Raw genomic sequence first — 11457 nt, forward strand, 5'->3', positions numbered from 1 at the left:
TCCTGACCTCTGCACCCTGCTTATTATCTCCTGACCTCTGCACCCTGCTTATTATCTCCTGACCTCTGCACCCTCCTTATTTGCTCCTGACCTCTGCACCCTGCTTATTTGCTCCTGACCTCTGCACCCTGCTTATTTGCTCCTGACATCTGCACCCTGCTTATTTGCTCCTGACCTCTGCACCCTGCTTATTATCTCCTGACCTCTGCACCCTCCTTATTTGCTCCTGACCTCTGCACCCTGCTTATTTGCTCCTGACCTCTGCACCCTGCTTATTTGCTCCTGACATCTGCACCCTGCTTATTTGCTCCTGACCTCTGCACCCTGCTTATTATCTCCTGACCTCTGCACACTGCTTATTTGCTCCTGACATCTGCACACTGCTTATTTGCTCCTGACCTCTGCACCCTCCTTATTTCCTCCTGACCTCTGCACCCTGCTCATTTGTTCCTGTCCTCTGCACCCTGCTTATTATCTCCTGACCTCTGCACCCTGCTTATTTGCTCCTGCCCTGTGCACCCTGCTTATTTCCTCCTGACCTCTGCAACCTGCTTATTATCTCCCGACCTCTGCACCCTGCTCATTTGTTCCTGACCTCTGCACCCTCCTTATTTGCTCCTGAACTAGTATCATATGGTTTCTTAGCTGATCTCTGATGTGTAGTGAAGCGGGAACCTGTTGTTTCTTCCATAGCCCCTCTTTCCTCAGCTTCACTGGTGTGGCAGTGTTATTTTAAGTTATAATTACATAATTACACTGCCACACCAAAGAAAAGTTTAAAATGTGTATATATACATTGTGGAATAAGTGATAACGTTTCGGAAATGAAATTATTTTTCGGCCGTGACTTAACGACCAAGTGTGGGTCCTGAGGTTACACAGGTTGAGAACCACTGGTCTAGACATCACAATTTGGTCCTTGTCAAAGTCCCCCAAATCCTCCCAGTTGTCCATTATATCTGCTTCCAACACATCAACTTCAGGGACAAAATAAAGGCTGCAGCTCACGATTATTTTTATAATCAATTAGTTGCCCAATTATGTGTTTCAACTAAAGATTGGTTGTATAAAAACAATTCTCTCTCTAATCGATGATGATGATAATAGTTGCCAACTATTCGTAATCAATTATTGTCGATTAGTTGTTGCAGCCCTAGACAAAATGTTCACTTCCTGCCTAATATATCCCTCTCCCCCACTTCCAGGTGTCATTGTAATATATCCCCCCCCACTTCCAGGTGTCATTGTAATATATCCCCCCCCCCACTTCCAGGTGCCATTGTAATATATTCCCCCACTTCCAGGTGTCATTGTAACCAGATAATGAAGATTGAATAATGTGAAACCTCGCGCCACTACTCTAATCAAGTTAAGCAGCAGCTGAAATCTGTGTGGTCATCACATTGATTCACAGTTAATATTTAGTGCATTTGATTTTTCATTATGGATATTTTGTAGCAATTACATTTACACTAAGGTGCATGTTATATACATGCGTTTCTTTTTTGTTTTGCACTTTTTACACATGGTATCACAATACTCCAAGGTCAGTATCTACTATATCTGACACTTTGCGGTCTCATTCACACAGCGTGGCTTTTACCATTAATTTCATAGATAATGAAGATTATTCTCGTCACCTCTCAGTGATCAGAATGGTATGGCTGATCGCTATGTACATATATACACGCTGTCATGTCTAACACTTGTACAGTCAGAAGTCCGGGATGGGGACACATAAGGAAGGGGGGTGTTTGGTTTCGGTAAGGAGGTGCAGTTCAGGTAGGACCAGGTACAGGAAGCAGAGGCTGCAACACATTCTTTTGTTAGCAGATATTTTCCATCCTGTAGTGTGAAGTGACGATAACATACGAGCGGTTTTGCATGACTGGAAGTTTCCTGCAGTTGGAGACCGGCTACACCAGCTTTGTATCTGTTCTGTCATCATCCCGGAAATCTCATACAATCAATTATTATTATTCCTGACACCCCCAACAAACATCTCCCCATGTATTCCATTGTGGCCAAGCAATCCATGGATTCGTAACGTTTAGTAGTTCACAGAGAGCTGGGAACAATGTATTGATAAGAGTGCAGCACAGGAAGTTATTAGCGGATCAGATTTCTGGCGGGATCAACGGGAATTTTTTTGCATTTATTGAACGGCTACAATAAAACGATTTCAATGTGATATTTACAAACCGGAAGGGATCAGATCAGAGACGATCACGGTCTCTAACTGAATATCGTTTTTAGTGCATTTGTACCTATCTGACATATTTGGCGCCTCGCCAGCCACGTCCTCACTTGGCGTCCTGTAGCCTCGGGTCCTGGTTGTTTTTTGCTCAGTCAGTATTAATGCAGCTGGGAGATTCCACGGTCCTGACTGTAACCTGAAAATCCAGAACGGGCCCCATTGTACAGGGCCACGCTCTGCCGAGAAAGCAAACTCAGAAACAGCTGGGAGAGGTCACCAGCATTAGACAGTGCAGCTTCCATCCACCAGCAACGGTGCAGATTCCATCCAACGCTCCTCTGCGGGGTTGTGGTGAAGCAAATTGCAGCCGGCGTCTTTTATTTTTCAAGTTTCGAAAAAAACTGCACAATGATCCCTAAACAATGTTACCAGTGATCCCCACCTCTAATAACGCCAGCCCAGAATGCCGCGGCAGAGGGGGTGCGAGTGACAGTGCGATTACGGATATATCGCCACCCTAGAGCGAGGTGATGATAACTGTACACAGGCACCAGCTTACCAGTCCTTAGATGTGGCGGCTGTATTCGTGTTTTTTTTCTTTATTCTCACCTGCAGGGCCGGATTTTCCACAAGGCCAACCGAGGCCTGGCCTCGGGGCAGCAGGGAGTAGAGGGGCAGCAGGGGGTAGAGGGGCAGCAGGGAGTAGAGGGGCAGCAGGGGTGTGGAATTCCTATCTCCCGATGTCTGGGACATGCAGCTCCGGGCGCCGGGCGGGTAGTTGTTTTCTACATTTAGCCCTGCATTTGGCAAGGCAGAGCTAAATGTACAGCGGGGAAGCCGCCGCTTGTATTGTACAAGTGATCTCGGCGATGTCGCCCAGATCACTTGTATGCAGCCTGCAGGTCTGCCATTCTCCATGGGGGGGGGTTGGCGGGTAGGGGGGCACATCGAGGAAACTGGCCTTGGGGCAGCAAAGAGACTAAATCCGGCCCTGCTCACCTGGCGAACTTCCTGTCCTAGGGTGACAACGCTCACTCGCTGCACTCTATGGAGGAGCAGCATTGTCACCCTAGGGCAGGAAGTGTGTTAGAACTACAGGACACCTCTCATCGGCATAGCGGAAGGTGTTCTATAGTTCACAGAGGTGAACTGGAAAGGACTGACAACAGTGTTTTAGGGCGGAGTGCACATGACATGCACTGGATTTCTGGGAGGATCGATTTTTTTTTTTGCACCAATGAAATAGACAGGGGTGTCCCTAATCTTTTTGCCGCCTGAGGTGAGGGTAGGGGGTGCTGGTTTTGCACGCAAACAGAGATGCAGACCGTTTAGCTGCTCCTGCAAGTCGGGTACACGGTCCGTGACTGCGTACCTGAATTGTCAGCTGGCCGTGGGCCACAGAGTACTGGCCCGCGGGCCGGTACTTTGAGACCGCTGTCTTAAACCATCTGTTTTAGAGGAGTTCAGTGATTCAGGTCATTCTTATGAGGATCGGTACTCACAGGAGGACAATGTTCAACCGGGTTCTGTGTCCAGATTCAAATTCTCTCTGGAGGATGTGGATGGTCTTTTGAAAGCCATTTACGAAACCTTAGAAATTCAAGGAGGATAGGGCACATATGTCCAGGCATGATTTCAAAAGCAAGAGTCCTTCCAATTCATCAAGTCCTTTCAGAGTCGGTCCTGAAGGAATGGTCAGAACCTGAAAATAAACCCCTATTTAATCTAATAGGAGGTTTCCTTTTGAGGAGGACCCATCTTCTATCTGGAACAAGGTACCAAAATTAGACGCGCCTCTGTCCAGAATCTCAAAGAAAGCTGACCTTGCGTTTGAGGATAGGGTCAATCTGAAAGAACCCCCCGGACAGAAAAATTGAAGTATTGCCAAGAAGAGCACGGGACTCAACTTTAGCAAATCGAAGGCCGGCATCGGCTCCCACGCGTCACCAGGAATGTGGAGTTTTGGCTTGCAGAATTTGGATTCTCCCCCTCCCCGCTCCGATCCTGCAACGCTGACTGGAGGAACGGACGGGGGAGGGGGCGGGTACAGCTGGCTCTGCCTCTAGATAGGCAGAGCCAGCTGTCACTCACGCAGATGGGCGGATCCAGACACAATTGTCGGGATCCGTTTCAGCTGCGGCGTCTCAATATACACCAAGCTGTAGCTCGCGGTATAGTGAGCCTAGGGTGACCGGAGGACGCTAGTTTGTGTCCTCCCGTTACCCTTAGGAGAACTATGGGGGAGAGCCCTGACCCCATAGTTCTCCTTTAAGGGGGGACATGATTTTCGTGCACAAAATGTTCAATGGTGATAGTAACATTAGCAACAAACTCTTTACGATTAACTCCATAACAAGGACGAGAGGCCACCATCTAAAATTGGTGGAGAAAAAATGTCAGCACAAGGGGCGCAGGGGGTTCTTCTCAGTAAGAGCGGTCAGGGTCTGGAACTCGCTGCCACATGCAGTGATTTCAGCTAAGAGTGTGGAATCGTTCAAGAAGCTTTTGGACGATTTCCTTAGGGACCCTAATATACAGGGGTACAGGTACTCTTAAGAAGGAGATCACACAAGGACCTATACATACGCACACATCAGCAGAACCATATACTGTACATGCACGCAATAGGTTGGACTCAATGGACTTATGTCTTTATTCAACCTCAAATACTATGTAACTATATGGAGCCGGGATTTCAGTTCAGATTCAATGAGATTCTCTTATTCAGATTTCTGGTAACGGAGCTACCAAGAGCAGGGAGCCGGGCCAGTGCCTTACCAGATCTATTAGGAGGTCTGGTGGACCAGAAGGTCATTATCAAGGTACCAGAAGAAGATCAGGGAAAAGGTTTTTATTCCCAGTATGTCTTGTACAGAAACCCTCAGGAAAGTTCAGATCAATTCAGAAACTGAAACCTTTAGGCTCCATTCACACTAAGCGGCATACCTTTTGCAGCGGATCCACGCGGCCGGGATAGCGCAACTTTCGGGGCGACGATCCAGTGACGGTAGCGCGACCTTCACCGTCGGGCTCCATTAAAAAATAGAAAAATCATGCAAAAAATCAGCCGAAAAAAGGGTCCTGCTGGAGCCACAGCGACGAGCGACGGGCGATATGGAGCTAAGACAGCTCCATTGAATAGCATTGGCCGGCGACTTCTCGCAATATATCGCGCGGCTAAAATCGCTTAGTGTGAATGGGGCCTTAAATGTCGCCATTAGTTACAGAAAATTCAGAATGGATTCAGTAAGAAGCATTCTACAAGCAGGTGCATTCCTAGCTACTATAGACCTAAGGGATGCCGATTTTCATGTACCCCTTAGGCTGGGTTCACACCTAGGCGTATTGAATATGTGCGTTTGTCACGCGGTTCGCGCGTTTTACCGCGATTCACGGTAAAAAAAGGCGTGACAAACGCGCGTTTCCGTGGGCTACTTGGCTGTATCCCAATGGAAACGCGAGACCAAAACGCCCCAAAGAAGTACATGTACTTCTTTGGGCGTAGGCCGTTTTGTATCGCGTTCGGGCGGGCGGAAATACGGCAACGTGTGAACCAGACCCATTGAATACAATGGGATTTAGATGTTTGAGCGTTTTGTAGAGCGTTCGTCGAGCGTTGAACGCGCTACAAAACGTTCAGGTGTGAACCAGGCCTAAGGGCCAACTCTCAGAAATTCTTACGTCTCGCTGTCAAAAATGGTTCAGTTAGCAATTTAGAGCTCTCCTACTTGTCTTTCATCTGCACCAAGAATTTTCACCAAGGTGTTAGGGGAGGCCCTGGCTCCTCGGAGGCTTCAGGGAGTCAGCATTGTTCCATATCTGGACGATATCCTGGTCCTGGCTCAAACATCAGAACAATTGGCAAGCGATCTTCATTTAACTCAGACCTGGCTAAAAAATCTGGGCGTGGCTTATAAACCAAAGGAAATCAAATCTTTCTCCCTCACATGTTTGGGACCTTTTTGGGTTAAACGCTAAATACGAGAGAAGTAAGTATCTTTCTTCCAGCAGAGAAGTCTCCTTCAGCAGTATCCAGTCTACAGGGAAATCGCATAGTTTCCTTAAGATTCACATTGTCGGTTCTCGGGGTTGATGACGTCGACATTCCAGACACAGAATTTTGCAGGACGAGTGGAGCCCATGTCCAGATGTTTACAATCTTCTGATGGAGAAATGGGGAAATCCAGAAGCGGATCTCTTCGCTTCGGAGCAGAACGCCAACGTGAAGAGATTCTTTTCCCTGAACCCTCCAGACAAGGCTTTGGCGCACTGGACGCATTATCCAACCCATGGCGCTTCAATCTTTCTCACGCGTTCCCGCCAAATTACCTAATACCAAAAGATTATTCGAAAAAATGTCAGCAGGAACGAACAAATCTGATCTTTATAGAGTCCTTTTGGCCCAAGCGGACTTGGTTCACCTTCCTGCGGTCTTTAGCCGTTTTCCCACCTTGGCAATTGCCAGACAGAGAGGATATCCTGTCCCAGGGGCCAGTTCTACACCCAGGAGCTCGGACCCTGAAATGAACCGCATGGTTTCTGAAGAGGACATCTTAAAATCTAAAAGGATTTCGAACCTTACTTAATAGCCTTAAGCCCGTCACCAGAGTTATGTACAGAAAGGTGTGGGAAAGGTTTAGTGATGTCTGGTGTCACAGCTCGCTGTATACAGTGAATAATTTTTTTGAGTCTGTTACAAAGTTTCTCTCCTGGAGATCCCTCCAACATCAGCACTTCCTGTTGTAGGCTGACATTGCACTGCGGGGACTGTCAGTCACCACTGAAGCACAGTGCACCGCTCGGCTTGCTCAGCCTCCATCCCCCCCTTCCCACCACCCCGGGGTTCTGTGATCATCATGTTGTGCATCCAAACGTTGAAGATTGATCGTTTTCACACACACAGGAGCCGACTACACAAGTAGGACACACAGGTAGGACGTATAGTCAATCTGACCATACATGGAACGAGATTCCACAGTTTCCTGATGGTTCTGTCAAAATTCAGTCCATTGCTGGCCATGGCGGTACAAGCCGGCTCAACAAAAGTTGATTTTTCAGATTAAGAAGTCGTGTCAGGAGAACAATGACGGCAGCCAATCAGCTTTTGGTATTCTAACAGCCGTGTGCATGGAATTAATCTCAAATAGGAGATGAATTCAAATGTAGATTTAATTACATGTATACACGGAGACACCTCGTCAGGGTTACATGTGATAGAGAGAGACAGGAATGATCAATTATATCCCAAACGTCACACATTGGGTGTGTAACCCAACAGATAAGATCGTTTCCTTGCCGGGTGGAATGTGTCCCGATCTGTTTTTTGTGACTTCTGTTGTTTACTCATCTATTATAATAAAAAGTTATTGCGTAAAAAAAAAAACATTGTTGCCATTCTCGAGATTTAAAAAGGATGATCTGAATCTCAATCAATTCCACTACAGTCCTAGAGACGAGGTTGTACTGTATGTGACGCACTGGTGAAGGACGATTACGTGGGGCGCCCCTCACCCGGGTGACACCATTGGAGGGGTGACACCAATATGACTGACAATAGCATTGGCCGGCCGTAGAGCTCTAAATTGGCCGGCGACTTCTCGTGATATATCGCGCTGCTAAAATGCGCGATAAGTCGCTTAGTGTGAATGGGGCTTTAAATGTCGCCATTACTTACAGAAAATTCAGAATGGATTCAGTAAGAAGCATTCTACAAGCAGGTGCAGTCCTAGCTACTAAGGGGCCTAAGGGATGCCGATTTTCATGTACCCTTAGTCCTAGAGACTAAGACCCCGTTCACATTGAGCGATTTATCACGCGGTAATTCCCGCGATATCGCGGCAATTTACCGCGCGATATCGCTCTCCAATGCTTCTCAATGGGGCAAAGAGTCCTGCTGTCGCGGGTCGTGTGTCGCTACAGCAGGAAACTTTTTGGAGCGGCTTTAGCCGCGATTCAAGCTTGCTCAATGCAAGCATTTGCGCGACAAATCGCGCGATATCGCGCAAAATGCAAATCGCGCGACAAACGCGCGATTTGCGAACCGCTCAATGTGAACGGGCTATCAGGGTACATGAAACCCTTATTTTGGTGTCATCCCTTTAAAAAGTCGGGCACTCAGTCATGGACCGAGAGCCCCACAGTGTCAGGAGAGAGGAGGGGACCCGGTGGCATACCTCATCCCGCCGGGTGAACGTCCCCTCCTCTCTCTGCCGACGTCCATCCCCAAGATGGCTGCCGGGAGGCGTCAATTAGATGGCCGGGCATGCACGATGACGTCCTGGCGGACCCGAGTAGCCTGGCGCCGCCCATTACAGCCCTTCCCATTTCTGCGCTCTCAGCAAACAAGTTCAGGTTTGTTACATTAGTTTGCCCACCCCCGATCTAATGGCAGAAATGAAGAAACTCCATGGTGGGATTGGAACCTCCAGCTATGTTGTTTCACTGTTGTTGCTCTGACCGATGAATGCAATGTTTCCAGAATTGTTTCTCTTTTCTCTGTACAATTGCTACATCACCCCTGTAATAAGATTGGTTTTAGTCACATTATTGGGATCCAGTCTCACTTCTCTGGCCAGCACGGTATTCTGTTCCAGAGTTACAATTCCAACTTTCTATTATATTGCACTGATCACAACTTAAAGGAGTTAAGCTGTGGTCACTAAAACCACTAAACTCACCAGTTAAATCTTAAAAATCCATTCATGTATCTTAACTCTGAACAACAATGTATCTTATTTGTGTGTCACTCGGCTGTAGATCCTCCAATCATCTCTGAATTGGTGCTGACACTGTCCTTCCTTCTGGAGGGGGGGGCTACTTGTGTCCCCCATGGTCCCTGTGTGTGTTGTAAAGTAGTCACCGCTCCTAGCTCGCCCCCGGGATGGACTACAATCTCAGTACAAATGAGTAAACTAAACATGAGACTGTAGTCCATCCCGGGAGCGAGCTAGGAGCGGTGACTACTTTACAACACACACAGGGACCATGGGGGACACAAGTAGCCCCCCTCCAGAAGGAAGGACAGTGTCAGCACCAATTCAGAGATGATTGGAGGATCTACAGCCGAGTGATACACAATTAAGATACATTGTTGTTCAGAGTTAAGGGACTGAAATGTATTTTTAAGGTGTAACTCCGGAGTTTAGCGTCACTTTAACAGCCCAAACTACATTTTTTTTTAGATTTAGGATAGAGTAGGAGGTGGTTAGAATCCCTGCCAGCTTCTTCTTTCAGTCCCACATGTCCTTCCATATACAATCTCCCTATTACAGGGTATTCTGGGTTCTATGTACAGTTGGATAATAATGGAAAATAACAAATGAAAGTATCTCGTCACTAAAATCTCGCAGAAGTTTTAACATGTTCACGTCGCTTCAAATAGAATTTTTCAGTCCTTATATGAACCCTGTTGGGCGCCCGCGGTCGATGGAGGTGAACAGGAAGTCTGCCCAGAGCGATATCCTGTATCAGGAGTCATTAGTGTTCGGGGGCGAGGAATGTAAGAACCCAAATGAACGTATACAACATTCTACGGTCAACTTGTAACAAAAACAAAAAGGTTATTTTCCCGATTGCCTGGAATTTGTATCTCTTGTTTGGGAGCGGTCATCGGAAGCCCGCCCCTCAGGGGGCGTGGCATGCGATCATCGCAAGTACGATCTGCCTGTCCATGATGGGTAGATTGTACGTTTTTTTGATGTACGTTTTTTTAAGTACCTTACAACCATCGCAAGACAAAAGTCTTGCGATGGTTGTAAGATGTGTGCCCAGCCTAATACATTTGACTATCCTTCCACCTTGAGTTGGCCCTGGATGGTTTAGTCCAAACAGGTTGACTAATTGGTCCGAGCTCTGGGACTTGCAGCGCTGGCTTCCCGGGTCTAACATCATTTGCATATCTGTCAGGTTTGCTTCTGACCAGACCGGTGTCAAAATATGCATGTCAGATCATTAGATTGTAAGCTCCTTGGGACAGGGAGGCTGATGCAGCTATGTGTAAAGCATGCCTCCTATTTCATTTGTATCAATCCTGTAAATGTGTGTATTCTTATTTCAGGAAGAGGGGAGGAGGAGCCGTTTTAAAGGGTATTTCCACTTTTAAAGCCAAATTGCAAGGACTTGTAAGGAGGATTCCTCCTGCCTGCAGCAGACTGATCACTGGGGGAGGGGAGACTGAGGAAATGCTTCCTCCTGCCTGCAGCAGACTGATCACTGGGGGAGGGGAGACAGGAAATGCTTCCAGCTGCCTACAGCAGACTGATCACTGGGGGAGGGGAGACTGAGCAAATGCTTCCTCCTGCCTGCAGCAGACTGATCACTGGGGGGGGGGCGCGGCAGCAAATGCTTCCTCCTGCCTGCAGCAGATTGATCACTCGGGAAGGGGAGACTGAGGAAATGCTTCCTCCTGCCTGCAGCAATAGACTGAAGGGGGAGGAGCCTGTGTAGGGTTTGGCCAATAAAGAGAAGCGGATACAAAGAAGGGAGGAAGCATAGGATAATGTATGTAAAACTACTTTTTAATGGCACTCTAGACAAAACACAAGCATTTAACCCTTGCAGTGGGACTCACCCCATAATTTTGGATTTTTTCCCGGAGTTTACGTTTAATAAAATGAAGTGTTTTGGATTTTATGATTCTGTTGCTGTATATTGTGATATTTAGGGATTTGATTTATTCTGACTTCTTGGCACAGACCCAGAACTTGTGAGCAAGTGAGTATTCTGAGCTCACTGGCAGCATGCTTGCTTCAGGTCAGCGGGAAGATCAGCATGATACCCGGAGACTGGACTGCGCAGTGGCAACAATGTATTTCCCGCTCTTTCACTTTGGTACAGTCAGCAACAAACTGCACATGGCAACAGTCGCCAAGCAGCGGGGGGAATTCCGAGGTATGTAGGAGCTCAGCATTCAGTAAATGTCAAGACATCAGAAGACGAGGACAGACTGTCCCCAGAGGCATTCCCACACATTCAGTACATAGCAGAGCCGGAGCAGAAATGTTACAGATGAACTGCAGAGCGAGATAACAAAACTAAAAATAAGATTTCAATGTGTTTTCATTAGGGCTGCGGAAATTAACGATTAATCCCTCGATTAATCGTTAATTTTTTTGATCGATCAAAGTTCTTTGGCTCCGTACTCACCTCTCCGCCGGCTTCCGGGTCTTCCGTCGGAGATCCGGTGATGTCACGGACATCGACGTCACCGGACTCCTCCCCCCTTCCACAAGTGGCTCTGTCGGCTAACGAAGGGAAGGGGG

The sequence above is a fragment of the Nanorana parkeri genome, unplaced genomic scaffold (assembly GCF_000935625.1).
Source record: "Nanorana parkeri isolate BGI_ZX_2015 unplaced genomic scaffold, ASM93562v1 scaffold1237, whole genome shotgun sequence".
NCBI lineage: Eukaryota > Metazoa > Chordata > Amphibia > Anura > Dicroglossidae > Nanorana > Nanorana parkeri.